The following is an 11,078-nucleotide window of genomic DNA, read 5'->3' on the forward strand; positions in this document are numbered from 1 at the left end:
GGAGGCTGAGGCAGAAGAATCAGTAGTAGTTCAAGGCCAGTCTTGCCTGCCCAACAAGATTGAAACTAGTCAGGGCTGCATGAGAACTCTGACTCAAAAAACAGAAACAAAAATAACTCATCTGTATTTAATACTATAGTTGGACAATTTTTCACTCTCATATACATCTATGGAGTCATCCCCAGGCTCAATCAAAACAATAAACATAGGGTTGAGAATATTATCCTTTCCCCACTAAATTGCTTCTCATCATTGTCAAAAGTCAGTTGTACACAAAGAGGTCTGGACTGATTCTGTTGAATTAACCCATTGTATTTGTCTTTTAAAAAATTATTTCTTTTATTTTTGAGCTATAATTACATCATTTCCCTTCTTTTTTCCTCCCTGCAGACCATCCCAGAAACTCTACCTTTCTCTCTTTCAAACTTATGGGCATTTTTTAAAATTAATTGCTGTCACATGCATATATATTCCTGAATACAACCTGCTCAGTCTGTATAATGCTACTTCTACGTATCTTTTCAGGACTGACCATTTGGTATTGGACAACCAGTTGGTGTGCTCTTTCCAGGAGAAAACTGTTTCTCCACGCTCAGCACTACTTAGTTCCCTGTAGTTCTTAGCATTGAGGCCTCCTGGCCTTTCCCCCATCCAATGTGTTATGTCTGTTCATCCTTATTCAGCTTATGTTTGAGCTTTACGGGTGCAACTTCTGACATCACTAGATACAGGTTCTCACAGCAAACGTCCCAGTCCTCTGGCTTCTACTCTTTCTGCTCTCTCTTCTGTAATGTTCTGTGAGCCTTAGGTGTGGGAGATCTGTTCTTTCTCTTTTCTCTCTCTCTCTCTCTCTCTCTCTGTCTCTCTGTCTCTGTCTCTTCCTCTTCTTCCTTCTTCTCTTTCTTTCTCTCTTCTCTTCTTCTCTTTTCCCTTTCCCATCCTTTCTTTCTTTCTTTTCTTTTTTTTCTTCAGACATGGTCTCACTACTTGCCCTCAAACTTCCCATTTCCTTTAGCTTTCTTTATTGGGATCTTTCTTTCATGCAGACATTTACCTCACTCACCCTACCACCACCACCTCTCAATGACCACTTTATATAACAAATTTAAATCACAACATTGCCTCCCAGAACTTTCATTTTTCACCAATCCTAGGTCATTTCTATAAAGATATGGGTTTTATAACAATCTTGTCAATTTCTACAAAAATCTGTTTTGGGTTTTCACTGAGATTTAGTTGAACCTTGTGATTAAATTGCTGTTATAAGGAAAGAATTTGTGCTTACATGCCCGCAAACATTTCTGGAATCTTTATTATTACAAATTAAGGAAACAGTGTTGCCTAGTTTTCTGTCAACTTGGTCCAAGCTAGAGTTATTTGAAAAGAGAAACCTCAGTCAAGAAAATGCCTCCATAAGATCTGGCTGTAGGGCATTTTCTTAATTAGTGATTGATGCAAAAGGCCTAGCCAGGAGGGTGGGGCCACCCTGGGCTGGCGATCCTGGGCAAGCCTCGAGGAGCAAGCCAGGAAGTAGCACCACGGTTTCTGCATCAGTTCCTCCATCCAACTTTCTGCCCTGTTGGAGTTTCTGTCCTGACTTCCTTCAGTGGTAAACAGTGATGTGGAAGTGTAAGCCAAACAAACCATTTCCTCTCCAAGTTGCTTTGGTCACAACATTTCCTCACAGCGATAGCAAACAGCCAAATCTCTGTTGGTTATTGGCACTCTGGAGTCATGAGGAGAGGTCACCTTTGAACTCTGATCACGATTCTTCGGGGGTGTTCTTCTCAATACTAGTCACACAGTGACAGTGCAGTCAGTGATTGAAGGAGTGACTTCACTAAAACAAGGCAACGTTAACAGCAACCAAATCACTGGCTGATGTTTGAGGAAGCACCGATAACTGCGGATACAGCAAAACCAGAGTGATGGGTTGATACTCAATTTACCCTCAGGAAACCTCAATTAAAATGGAAGGTGTGAACAGATATATTTCCTGATGAGAATGGTTTATCCTGTGCCTTAGTTAGGGTCTTATTGCTGTGAACAGATACCATGACCAATGCAAGTTTTATAAAGGACAACGTTTAATTGGGACCGGAGTACAGGTTCAGAGGTTCAGTCCATTATCATCAAGGCAGGAGCATGGCAGCATCCAGGCAGGCATGGTGCAGGAGGGGCTGAGTTCTACATCTTCACCCAAAGGAAGCCAGAAACAGACTGAGCATCCCCAGACAGCTAGGAGGAGGGTCTCCAAGCCCACCCCCACAGTGACACACTTCTTCCAACAGGGTCACACCTTCTAATAGTGCCACTCCCTGGGCCAAGCATATGCAAACCATCACATTCTGTATGTTTGCCCAGTTGTTAAGGATACAGATGAATAGCATTAAAATGTTCCCTTCCTTGGTTTTCACAAGAAATTTGTAAGGTAGCTTTTATTATTTGCATTTTATAAATGAATAAAGCTCAGAGAGGGTCTGTACTTCATACTTATGTTAAAAGTAATCAGGCCAGCATTGAAACTTTGGCCTGTTTGGTTTAAAGGCCAGTGTGGGGAGCTGAGGAAGCCTTCAGTCAAGGCTTAAAGATCAGATGAAGTTCTTGTGAATGTGCACTGTGGTCAGTCAGGCTATGACTAGGTCAAGGACCCCAATGCCTTAGACTCCTAGGAATGGCAAAGCCTTTGTCCCAGATGACATTCGGAGAAAATTGAGGCAGAGAGCTCCGAGAGTGAATATTGACAGTGTGTGGTGGTACTCGTGTTTACAAATGATTGACAACCAGCGTGTGAAAGACTATCATCTGCAGCTTCTCCCATTAGATGTTTATAGCCTGGGACCATTGAGGACAGAGACCTCCTACGCACACTGGCTAACCTCTCCCCTGTGCTGTGCATAATAAACACCAGGAGGCTCTGGGCTGCCGTACAGTCACACATCCCACCTGACCCTAGCTTTTCTGCATGCGGTTGTGTGTCTGTTCTTCCTTCACTCCTCTGCTACCCCAGGATTCTAAAGAATGCCCCAAAGGGTAAAGCTAAGCTTTAAGTAAATACTTGCTTCCCAAGAGAAGAGTCTATGCCCTAGGCCCTTTTGAGAATTTTTTTTCTTCATTCCTATCAACACTCACAGGCGAATTGGGCTTATAATTGAGTCACTTTAACAAACATTTTGAAAGGAGTAAAAGAATAAAAATATACTGAAAAGAACTTTGATTGCCATAAATTGTACCCAAGGATGCTTAAGATTGAGTTCAAGTATGTTGTCCTTTCTTGCACCACTCTGGGTAGAATTCCCAGTGTGTGGTCCTACGTTTAGAGTTATTCCCCCACAGCAAAGAGCCTCTGATTTTTTAATATACACTTCGAAACCAAAAAACAACTATTAAAAAAAAGCAATGCAGACAAGAGTTTATTTCAGCGGCAGTGAAAGGAGACAATGCTATTATAAACAACCAGACCTGCTACCTACACTAAAATGTCTTGTCTGGTACTGGCTGCAGGCAAGCTTCGAGCCCTTCTCGCTAAAACCACAGAGCAGCTCAGCGGGAATAGTTATCATTCCAAATCAGTCCCTTTAATATACCTACTGATTATCCAAACAACCCTGAAGCAAGAGATCTGAAACTCACTGTTCTGGGTGGTGCTTCCTGCTGCCAGGAGGTGGTGTGTTTTACTTAAAAGACACCACACCACAGTTAGATTACAGTTTTAGATCAAAACATCCCGGAGAATGAAACAATGAGAAAAGGAATTCTGTTCCATAGCGGCAACTTACATACGTTGATTCAAATTCAAAAATTAGGATACAAAGACTAACGTGGAAAGTACATTAGGGAATATTTAACATTCCATTCAGAAACTTGTCAGCACTGTTGATAAATCAGCAGATGCTGGGGTTGGAGAGACGGCTCAGCCGTTTAAGAGCACTGACTCCTCTTCCAGAGGTCCTGAGTTCAATTCCCAGCAACCACATGGTGGCTCACAACCATCGGTAATGGGATCCACATTTGAATTGTTCATTCATTTCCTGATGGGCATCTAAGTCAGTTCCATGATTTTGCTGTTGTGAGTACAGCCACAAAGAACGTGATGTCTCATTGCCTTTCATACCCTGTCTTAAGCACACAATTACAGGACTCCTTATCACATACTGAGATAGAGACTTACTCACTGCTGTGATTCGTTCCTCCTCTTTCCTTCTCCCTCTTATTTTCGAGATTATAATAGAATTAAATCATTTTCCCATTCTCCCTCTTTAAACCTTCCTATATACCCTTCCTTGCTCTTTTTCAGATTCATGACCTCCTTTTTTCCCATTACTTGTTATGACATGCAGAACTGCCAGAGGGGGCCTACCCCCCATCCAGAGTCAAACAATCCCTATTCAGTCCCCCTTCATGCTAAAACTAAAAATCAAAATGGGGGTAGCTCCCAAATTTAAAAAAAAAATAAATAAATGGCAGCCTCTTTCTGCTTCCTGGTCCTCCCAGGTGTAGCAGGCTAATTGCACCGCCATGTTGACTTAGAGTCGAATTAGAGTTTCTGATGACAATCAGGAAGAGAAGTCCTAAGTTGGTTCCTGGGTGGCCTGGCTCAGATGGGGTAGGCACTGTGCTGGATAGTTTTATGTCATCTTGACAAGACCTACAGTTATGGAAAAGAAAACCTCAATAGAGAAGAAACCTCCATAAGTTGCAGCTTTAGGGCATTTCTTAATTAGAGATTGTTGGAAGAGGGCCCAGGCTGTGGTGGGTGGTGCCATTCCTGGGCTCTATAAGAAAGCAGGCCAAGCGAGCCATGATGAACAAGCCAGTAAGCAACACCCTTCTGTGGTCTCTATATCAGCTCCTCCTTCTAGGCTCCTGCCCTGTTTGAGTTCCAGTCTGATAGACTACAATATGGAAGGAAGTGTAACCCAAATAAACCCTTTCCTCCCCAACTTGCTTTTGGTCATAGTGTTTCATGGAAGCAATAGAAACCCTAAGACAGGCACTGACAGGGTCCAGAGGGGCACCTTGTTATCTGCATTTTGTAAAAAAAGAAGAGGGGGTTAGAGGAGGAGGAGGAGAAGAAAGCCGCAGCAGTCATCTAAGACTGTAACATTGTAACCTCAGTGGATACACAAGCACAGGCAACTACTGACTATCTGGTCAGGCACTGAGATAAAAAACAGATGAGATATGAAGTTAGGATATAGACACTGCTGGGGAGGGGAGCTGTCTAAAAACAGTGAGGGGGGTTAGGGGTGGATAGGATCAAGCTTATAGTATACATGTATAAAATTGTCAAAGAATAAACAAAGATAATTTTTAAAGATGGGAAAATTGCGATTCATGTTTGCTTTCTTTAGCAGAAGTGTTTATTAGTATACATTGAACAAAATAACGGGTTTCGTTACGACATTCCATGCATGTACACGTTGTACTTTGATCGTATTCACACCCCCATTACTCTCTTTTGTCTCCCCTTCTATTTAAATGTTAATTTGTTTCATTACGGAATCAATTCAACCCGACTCTGACCCAAAATCATTCCTATTGAAAAAAAAAAAAAAAAAAAAAAGATTTAAGAGTTTTTAGCTCAGTGGTAGAGCTTACCTAGCAAGCGCAAGGCCCTGGGTTGGTCCCCAGCTCCAGCTCGAAAAAAAAAAAAAAAAAAAAAAAAAAAAAAAAAAGTTTTGTTTGTTTGCGACAACCCGTTCCAGGATGGTTACTGTCAGATTTGCTTTTGGCCATATTATTGGGATTAAGACAAACAAACATTGTGTAACAAGCAAACAACAACAGGAACAAATCTTATTCCACCATCTCACGGCAGACAAATACGTCGTGGCCCTGCCCACTACTCCATTTCAGAAAACTTGTCTTTTTCAATTCTGATTTTATGGGTGGAGTCTTTCATATCCACCACTCTGGCCCACCACATTCATGGCTCAGGAGAAGCAGAAGAAGAGAAGGGTGTTTAGGTGCCTTGATCCTCATGGACTACAGAATGCAGTGGGTCAGGGACCTTTAATTGTATCTGTGCCTTCAGTGTGCAGGGCAATTCTCTGATGAAGCCAGAGGGTCTCTACACTCAAACACACACTTGTCCTTACAAATGGAGGTAAGAACCTAGAGTTCCTCCAGGAACCTTCTTTCTCTACCTCAGAAGGCTCTACTAAGCCCCTGTAGCATTTAATAATTTTAGCCACAGTGACTTTCCAGTGAAACCCAAATATCTCCCACAGGCCTTAGGGATGAGGGATCTGATTTCTAACAGATTTTTAGTAGATAGACCCTCCTTCCCTGGCAACCAGTGATGTTTGATCAAAGTGAACGGTGAGATTTTGAAGTCTTAGAACAAAATGTTCCAACTGTTGAGCCCATCAGGAAGAAAGACACGTTCCCGACTCTTGTCTCAATCCCTAATCTCAACATGCATCACAGTGGGCAGGACCAGCTCCTCCTGTACACATCCCTGCATGTCACCTTGGATAACTTTCTACACACCGTGATGTCTTTTCTTTCTCCTCTGGCTGTGCCTCTTGAAACTGAAAAAACTTTCCAGAAAGAACAACTTGGTGAGAGGACCACTTACCAAAGCAGGGCTGTGCATCCAATATTCTTCCCTTTCAACAGTTAGCCCTGTGCCAAGAAGCACTTGCAATGAGGTAAAGTGTCTCTTGAAAGTTGCTCTTGAATCTCTTCTTGGTACCTTGAACTCCTTTCCTCTAGAAAACTATCCCACTAAGAATTAGAGTGACTCACAAAGACAAAAAAATAAAATAAAAATAAAAACAAATGATGGGCTGGAGAGATGGCTCAGAGGTTAAGAGCACTGGCTGCTCTTCCAGAGGTTCTGAGTTCAATTTCCAGCAACTGTATGGTGGCTCATAACCATCTGTAATGAGACGTTGTGCCCTCTTCTGGCCTGCAGGCATACATACAAGCAGAAGACTGTATACATATAAATAAATAAATAAATAAATAAATAAATATCTTTTTAAAAAGTTAAAAAAAAAATGACCCATTCAAAAAAAATTGGTCTGGGTCCTGAACAGAGAGTTCTCAAAAGAAAAGAAAATGGGTAATAAATATCTAAAAAAAAAAAAAGTGTTTATTTACATATATATATATGCATTCAATAACAATTAATATTTTTTTAAAAAGAGGCATAAATATGAAGGAGAGCAAAGAGGGGTATATACAAAGGTATGGTGGGAGGAAAGGAAAGGAGAAATGTAGTTATAATCTCAAAAATTTAAAAAAAAATTAAAATGCCCTTTATCCCTAGCAATTGGGGAAATACAAATAAAAACAACTTTGGGATTTCATCTAATTCCAGCCAGAATGGCAAAGTTTAGTGGACCAACTAACAACAAATGCTAGAGAGGATACTGGGAAAAGGGAACCCTCGTTTTCTGTTGGTGGGATTATACACTGGAGCAGCCACCATGGGAATCAGTGTGAAAAAAATCCTCAAAAAGCTATGACCCCACTATACCATTCCTTGGCATATGCCTGAAAGGCTCGACATCCTACTTCACAAATATCCGCTCAGCTGTACTCACTACAGTTCTATTCACAATAGCTAGGAAGTGGAAACCACCTAGATGTCTGCAACCAATGACTGGCTAATGAAAGTGTGGTAAACATACACTATGGAATACCACTCAGCTGTAAGGAAAAATAAAATCCTGAACTCTACAGACCATGTTGAGCGATGTAACTCAGACCCCAAAATATAAACATGACATGTTCTCTGTCATTGGATGCTCCAAATCTTCCACTGAGAGTACATATCCTAAAGTAACTGCAAGGAAAACCTCCTTCCTGAGGACTAACTTTCATGGTACCAGAAGGTACCATGCAAGCTCCCAAAGGAGGGAAGCACCCAACAGTCCTCCTTAGCATGGCACACTAACCCTTCAGGTGCAGCATTAGTGGCACACATGCTTGGACAGTAACCAACAGCTCTCTAATTGGACTTAAGACCTGCTCAACCAAGGGGAAATCATGCCAGGGCTGGAAACCTACTGAACTACCCCAGAGCTAATGAAGTCATGGATCTTGGAGAAGAAACTACAACCACCCCTTTACTAAACCAGAAAAATTCAAATCTACACTCTAAATATTTGTCCATACATCCACAAATAGGTTTAGTTCTTACCCTTCATCAAGGAAACTTGTCTTTGCGACAGACTGTGACTATTACAGAAAATCACAACTGATCGAAATGCAAAGTTGTGGAGCCTAATCCCAATGGTGCATCAGCCAGATAATCCCCACACCTAAGGCTCAAGGATCATTATGGATGAAAGGGAGGAAAGACTTTTGTAAAAGCCAGAGGATCAGGGAGGCTGCTATGAGACTGTGTCCTAGTAATGTCAGAAGCTTTACCCAGAAAACCTGACAGATGATACCGCCTACCCAGGAGCTGAACAAGGACAACAGCAGACGTCACAAAGTGGATTGGGGAAGACCCTGAAGCATCAATACTACACAGAGAACTTTGGGCAACTAAGGAACACAGAGCGCTGGAGAAATAGTCTTCCTCAGGGAAGAGCACACCAACCGGTTATCCAATACCAAATGGTCAGCCCTGAAAACATGCATTCAAATAACATTATTATACACACGGAGCAGGTTATAGTTAGGAGAATATGTATATACATATATGTATGTAATAATGCATAATGGGAAAAATTGGCTATGAATTTGAAAAAGAGCAAGGAGGGGTATATAGGGAGGTTTAAAGGAAGAGAATGGGAAAATGATTTAATTCTATTGTAATCTCAAAAATAAGAGGGAGAAGGAAAGAGGAGGAATGAATCACAGCGGTGAGTGAGTCCCTATCTCAGTATGTGATAAGGAGTCCTATAATCGTGTGCTTAAGACAGGGTATGAAAGGCAATGAGACATCACGTTCTTTGTGGCTGTACTCACAACAGCAAAATCATGGAACTGACTTAGATGCCCATCAGGAAATGAATGAACAATTCAAATGTGGTTCACATACACAGCGGAATTTTATTTAGCTATAAACAAAAAGTAAATTATAAAAGGTGCCAAGACTGAATAGATCTAGACTATATTAAGCACTATACTTAATGGCTATATTCAGACTCAGTTCCTGTTTTCCTTAGAACAATCAACAACTAATGTAGACTGCCTGACAGGCCTTCAAAAATAGCCACCACCTATTTGGGAAAGCCTTAAAGGACCTTTCATCCTTCTCAATGGTATTTCCTCAATTTAGAGATTATCTGCTTGTCTGAAGCCCGAACAAAGAAATCTTTAATCGAAATATCATTTGGGTGTCACACCAACTGGTGTCTTCTGGTTACCCTGCCCCCACCCAAGACACAAGTACCTTCTCTACAAGTGCGATTACTAGGACAAGTGCTAAAACTCCAGAGACATGGCGGTTATCTAGACACCATAAGAAATTGCCACACGCAAAATTATGTCCTGTGTAGACTACTGTTCTGTTGGTGTGATAAAATACCACGGCCAAGGCAATATGTGGAAGGAAGAACTTCTTTGGGTGTCCAGCCCATGTGGCTAAAAGTCCATCATGTTGGGGCAAAGGCACGGTAGCAGACAGCATGCATAGTGACGGGAGCAGGAAGGTGAAAGCCCACGTCCTCTAACACAAGCACTAAGCAGAGAAAGCGAACTACAAGTGGAATGATGTAACTGCTTCTCAAAGCCTCCTCCAGCAAGGCTGTACCTCCTACACCTCCCCTAACAGGACCATCAGCTGAGGATCAAGTGTTCGAATACCTAAGCCTGTGGGTAACATTTCTCATTCAAGTCATCACATACATCTTTCTGAGAGTGAACACGACGTAGTTGGTCAAGTCACACTGATAATCAGGAGAGCAATGGATGCTTGTGGTTGCTCAGCCTCCTCTCTCCACTTACACGGTCCAGGATCCAGGACCGAGACTGTCACTCCCTACAGTGCAGTCCTTCCCCTTCAACTGACCCAATTAAAGTAATTTCAGGCATGCCAGAGGTGATTCTAAATCTGGTCAAGTCGCAAAACTAACCATCACGCACTCTCTTTCTGGGAAAGATTAAAAAAGCCTTTAAACAACCCCTAACTATTGTCCCCTTCTTGTCCCGACTGGCCCTGAGAAAACTCTTTTTTTTCTATGCTCATGAAATAAATTGCTTTAGTCCCCATCCAAACGCTGAGATTAGATTCTCAGGAGCCTACCTGTCAAAAACCTTAGCCATGCCTTAGACACTCTCTTCATTAAAGGGCTCTAGAAGCTAACACTGAGACAAGGAATCACTAACTTATGCCCCAGTATATGCTAGATATATTAAACTCTAATGCTTTTCACTGGGTTTCCAATATCTGTATTCACAAATACCAAACCTTCTTGTGGAAACCTATAAGTCAGAATCAAACCTTGTCAAACCCTAACCATGTTACTCTACCATACCTGAGATCCCCTTTCCCTATGCCAATACTTCCTCCAACAAAGCCACACCTACTCCAACAAGGCAACACACCCCAATAGTGCTGCTGTCTGTGGGCCAAGTGTTCAAACACATGGATCTATAGGCGCCATACCTAGTCTAACCACCACACATCCTAAAGATAAAATCTGTCTGCCATTCATGGCATTGTCACAAAAACAACACTGACTTCAAAGGGAGTAAAAGAGAATCTATTCTAGAGCCAACCATGAGTGGCAATGGCTCAGAAACAAAGATTTAGGTAACCTCAAATTTCATGTTCCAACATGGAATCAGTTTCATAAAAATTTTCAGATTAACAGAACAAAGAAAGGCATAAATCAAGACACTTTGCGAATATTTTGGGCAGTGCAACAGGTAGCCAGGTTGTAGCAATACAGGGAGAGCTCTGCTTTAGAAGTTAGATGCTATCTGAAAGCATTCTTAGCCCTTTGATTGGTGAAACCAAGGCTTATTAAGTTAATGGATTCCAAAAGGTTTTTATTCATTAGTCACAGGACGTTAGGTCCAACACAGAGTTGGGTAAGGGGAAGCTATTAGGAGTCTCAAGATACCCAAGATAAGTTGTAATTAGGCTTTGGATCGTTAGCTTTTTTTTT

The sequence above is a fragment of the Rattus rattus genome, chromosome 7 (assembly GCF_011064425.1).
Source record: "Rattus rattus isolate New Zealand chromosome 7, Rrattus_CSIRO_v1, whole genome shotgun sequence".
Taxonomy (NCBI): Eukaryota; Metazoa; Chordata; class Mammalia; order Rodentia; family Muridae; genus Rattus; species Rattus rattus.